This window comes from Balaenoptera ricei, chromosome 12 (assembly GCF_028023285.1).
Source record: "Balaenoptera ricei isolate mBalRic1 chromosome 12, mBalRic1.hap2, whole genome shotgun sequence".
Lineage (NCBI taxonomy): Eukaryota > Metazoa > Chordata > Mammalia > Artiodactyla > Balaenopteridae > Balaenoptera > Balaenoptera ricei.
This window is the reverse complement of record NC_082650.1, coordinates 71,861,586-71,867,201: the sequence shown is the minus strand read 5'-3', so window position 1 is coordinate 71,867,201 and position 5,616 is coordinate 71,861,586.

The window sequence follows — 5,616 nt, the reverse complement described above, 5'->3', positions numbered from 1 at the left end:
AGACAGTCAGGGAAAAGACCACGCAAGGCAACGAGAAGGCAGCCATCTACACGCCAGGCAGAGAGGCCTCACAAGAAACCAAAGCTGCCAACACACTGATTTTGGACTTCCAGCCTCCAGAACTGTGACAAATAAATTTCTGTTTTTCAAGTACCCAGTCTGTGGTACTTTGTTACAGCAGCCCTGGCAAACTAACAGATATCTAAGATCCTCTTCAGTTCTACCATCCTGAGATCATCTCTCCCCTCAAGAGAAGTAAAAATATAAAATACTCTAAGTAACAATAGAAGCGTCTGTTAAAGGAACTGCATCTCATTAGTTCTCTAACAATTCACTGATTAACACTAGCAAACCAAGTTCTATATAAAGAATTTTTAAAATTCTTTTTTAAGGCTCAGTTGCTTAATAGAGAAGAACCTTTAAGCGTACAAATTTTAAAATGTTTGTTCCTCCATAAGAAACTATATTAAGCAGTCCCTGTAATTTTACTTCAATACATTTCTGGAGTGAAATTTAGCAGAGGGTCAAGTCCCTCTTAGACCCCATACAAGTGACTGAAGGCACAGAAAGCATCCAGAGCGATGCAGTCGCAGCAAATGTGGAACAGGGTGGCCCTACCAGTCCTACTGGACCTCGAGTGATGTTCATATACCCTGAAAAAACTTATAAAACGTATCTAGTTAAGGCTTTTTGTTGTTTTGGTGGAGTGGGTTTTTTAACACCATATTTGTCTCCCTTTCCACATTTCACAGAGGTTCCTCTGATACAGCCTCAGGACTCTGCACTGAAGCAAATGATACCTCAATTGTTAGACTGAGCATCAACTTGCAGATTTCTGAAGGTTTGGACTCGCTGGGTTTAACAGGTTGATAAACTTAAAACAAAGGTGCAATAACTAAAACTGTAAGACAAACACCTATAAATTTGAAGGAAAAGGAGGGTGGCCTGGGTGAGGGTTAGGGGGGTGATATTTTTCTTTTATGAACTGCTAGTCAGGAAATGAGGCTTAAGTGTTGAAGGGATGGTGAAGCAGAGGGAAGGAGGGATCAGGTAAATGGATTGCAAAAACACCACAGCAAAGGTTAAAAGGTGTGTGCTGAGAAATTGGTTTTAGCAACTGATTCTGTTACACAGAAACAGGAGCCAATAATCTGGGATCCTCTGATATTAACTCATAAATATCTTAACTGGTGTATTATCTCAAGCAAAACCATCAGAAAACATGTTTTTCTTCTCATTCCTCCTACCTATATTAATATCTTTGAATGACCTCAGACAAATGATCTTGGTACATTTATTACTTGGTGATCATTCCTTATAACCATCACTTTATTATTCCTTTGTTTCAGGTCTTCCCAAATGACATGATTACCCATCCCAGGAGAGCAATAACTGTAAAAAAAAAAAAAAAAAAAAGACTCAGTAGCAATACGGTAACATGTAATTGTGTTTGCACGCCATTGTGATTGTATGTCACTACATCAAGACTAGGGGATTTTAAAAGAAAGGGTGTCTGAGAAAGGCCTATGAGTTTTGGTTAGGTCACTATGGTAGTAAAACTGGCTCTAATAGCTGGTCATTTAAAAACTTCCACGGAACTTGATTTCCTTCCAGTGAAATACTTCATTTAATTTCCCCATAATCCATTCCCTCTCCTGCCCATCACACCTTTAATAACCCTACATCATATGCTCATTAATCTTTCTACCTCTACATCACAGAGATTTACATTTTAATATTAGAGCCAGTCATCTTGTTAGTGTGATTTATTGTTTTCCTCTTTGAAAAGTCCATACTCTTTTTCTAAGTACTATAAATAACAAAGCATGGCTCCGGATTGAATAACGGAGCTGTAATTCAGGCTTGGGACTTAGCTGCCATTCCTAAAGCCTCAAGCCACACCCCTGGGGATCACAGTGTCAGCAGAGGCTGGTGATTGAATTATGGCCCTGCAGTCAATCAGGGACGGTACTCTGTTCAAAGTATTTCTACCAATAAGAAGTTATTAATGCTTTGAAATGGAAGTTAGGACTACAGTAGATCAGATGTTAGTTTAATAAGGATAGGTATTTTTTCCTACTTAATGAGGTAGGAGACATTTTTTTCCTTTTTCTTTAAGAAATAAGTCATAAGCAATAAATATGAGAAAGATCTTAGGTGATCAAACTTTATTGTTGTTGTTATTATTTATAATATGGTACAGGGTTCTTTGCAAAACACCCATTTTTAGACTACTACAAAAAGTAAAAAGAATAAAACAAAAAGAAGAGAAGGAAAGGAAAAAAGAAGGAAGGGAGGGTGGTCATTTGAATGCTATCCTAAAGTCCCAATCATCTCATAATTGAATTTCATAATTCTAGACACTGTTGAAGAACTATGGATGTGAACACTTGGCAAACAACAAAGTGAAATGGAACAACTAAATTATAAGCCTTAAGACGTTGAGTCAAATAGAGCTGTATATCTTTATTATTCATGTCTCAGGAAAACAGGCCGTAGTTGCAGAATACTGTAAAATTCTGGGGCTCTCCCAAAAGCTATTTTTGAACACTTCTTTCTTAAACACTAGCAGAAGGTTCCATTTTAATTTCTCCAACATTAAGATTTTTGATGATAAATGTTATTAGAAAAGATTATTTCAGAAATACAACACAATCTGTTTCCATCTGCAGAAAAAAGGCTCTTATAACCAAATAACTCACCTGAGAAAGTATTCTTACTTTTGGGCAGGGGTCCTTAATGACAGACCTTTTTAAGAATCTGATAAAAGCTGTAGACTTTGCCCCAGAAAAAAAAATGACATCAACAAACAACACCTCCCTCTCTCTCTCTCTCTCTCACATGCACACACACCACACACACACACACACACACACAAACCTACACAGATGCACTACTTCTCACAAACAAAATATTGCACATCACATTTTGGGGGATTCATGGCCTCAGATAGGAACCCTTGCCCAATGTAGTAAACTGTGTGTTTAAAAGGAAACAAATCTTTCTGTAGTTTTCACATAGATTACATCTGATTTTTATCAATTAACAAAATACACAATGCTTGATTTGCAGATTGGAATCAAATTAAATTCCACAGGGAGCTAAACTTTATCAAGTGTTCTAGAAAAGAAAAATGTATCTCATTTCAGAGGACCAAAACGTTTGATACATGGGCCTGTTTGATGCTACTCTTAATCAGTTCTATGAAAACGTTCTTGACGGGAAAGCGTAACATAATAATCTGAGTTCGTGTCTTTTTACTGCCAGTATGCAAGTGAAATAAATCATAGGAATAACTAATGCTATTATATTCATAATGAAATAATAGATGTAATTGAAAATATTCTTTGCATCCCATTTTTGTCATCGGAAAATACGCATACTTATAAATCAATCTAATAATGTAACTATTTTAGATAACAAGCCTTTGATAAGAGCCTAACATTGTATAGTGCACGTTATAAGCTTACTAACTCGTACTTACATGCCCAGAGTCAAAAAGAAATTCAAATGAAACCATAATATGCTTCTTTAATGAACTCTGCTTTTCTTCCAGCAATTCACATGCACTATACTACTTTCTTTCCTTACAAATTTTCTAACCATTGGTGGAAATACCTCATTTTATCTTTATTCTTTTGTTTCACTGCCCTTTTCATCATACGTGTGTGTATGTGTATGTGTGCACACGCATAGATTATAAAGGATCTGAGAGTGATATATGCTAAAGGTAATTTTTTCCACAGCCTTCGTTAAGTAACATGAGAAGTGGTCCAAGTGCCAGGGAGGAAGCTACGGGTGTGACCAGGTGACCAGCTGGAGTCCATTCCTCACATCATTCAAGGTCTTTGAGATGTGCAGTGACAGATGCCCTTGATGTCTTTCCTTTGCTATGACTCATACTCAGTGCCCAGGGTTACTTTGTCAAGTTTTCCTTCTTTATCCGGACTCGGAGTCATTTTAAGTTTCATTCAAGATGGGGGAGTTTTTAAAGGCAACTAACTCTGCCAAACCTACTATCACAGTGAATTGAGCGTTCTCCATTTAAAATAAACTGGAAAACACTTCATTCCTGTGGCAAGAATGTCCCCATCCAGTAAATGTCAAAGATAATCTGTGCTCACCCTGAGTGAGCCAAGTTGAAGCCTCCACATTTCACTGGATTGTAAGGCATCCCGGGATTCCCAGTCTGCATACCCAAATGACCCAAAGTTGCTCTTCTACCTTTCAGAAATTAAAACTTACCACTCTATAAAAAAATGCACATGGGAAAAAATCAAATAAGAATGCAGGCATTAAGTTTTGACATTCTATCCTTGATTCTATGATCCAGGGAACTGTCTCCCATTTACCACCGTCACAAATGAGCAGCCCTGTTGAGAATCAAAGAATCAGGATGGTGTCTAAAATCTATCAGGCTTCAAGTGTTTTGAGTTCTTGTGAGCCCATGTTCCTTGGAACTTTGTGGGAATTCTCAGAGACCTGTGTTTAAAGGGGACCCAGAAGAATGTTTGCTTCAAAGTGATTCTTTTCCTGTGGAATTGCCTATCACCGTTCTATTTGATTTAGTCGAAGTTCTCATTTTGAGATTAGCATGTGCATGAAGTACTACCCCACACTTACTGAGTGCTTTCTTTCTCTATGCAAAGTCCCACATATAGCATTTTCCTTATTAAAGCTTCACAAATCTGGGAAGTGACAATATTAACTTCATTATAGAGATAATGAGAAATCTTCCATGATCTTTAGTTCTTTTTCCATTTATTCTTTTAACTCCACTATTTCTTCCTGTACTCTGGAACAGTCTAATTGGAAAATTAAATCCAGAGCCCTTTTCACCTGAAATCATAGTTTGATGCTGGATTACTCTAACTTTTTTTGGTTCCCAAATTACATTATAGACTTATCTTTCTAGTGATGTGGAAACCCCTCCAAGTACTGCACAAATAAAACTGCTAGTTAAAATACAGAATCATGATTTTAATGCATGGATAAGTTGGCTAGAGAGTAAGGGAATTCCTCAGATGTCAGAAATGATGAGAAAGCATAAATCCTCAGGGGTAAGTAAATGCTGGAGCCAGCATCTGTCTGGGAGATACATGTCAATCATTAGTGCTCTGAGCAGGGCAGGCTTCAGGTCACAGACACCAACTTAAAAGCCAGGACCTCTGGGGACCAGTTTTCTCAGTGGGTGAAGTATCAATAGAATAAAATCCACTCCATGGAAGGAGACAATGCCAATACCTGCCCCCCTCTGCCTCTCCCACTGAGAATTAATTCCTAACCTCAAGCCACACTCACTGAGGACAGATATAGGGGCCTGAATTTATGCCACCTACATGGTCAAAGAGCAAACAAACAAACAACAAAATCTAAACCAAAAATATAGTTTAAAATGGCCTCACATGACAGTGCCCTCCTGTGCCCACTAGACAGAGGCAAAGGAAAGTCAGCTCAGAAGGAATGCTCTTGCAAACAGGCATACAGGTCAAAGCAGAGCTCACAGGACTTCCCTGGTGGTCCAGTGGTTAGGACTCTGAGCTTCCACTGCAGGGGGTACAGATTCGATTTCTGGTCTGGGAACTAAGATCCCACATGCCAAAGGGTGCGGCCAAA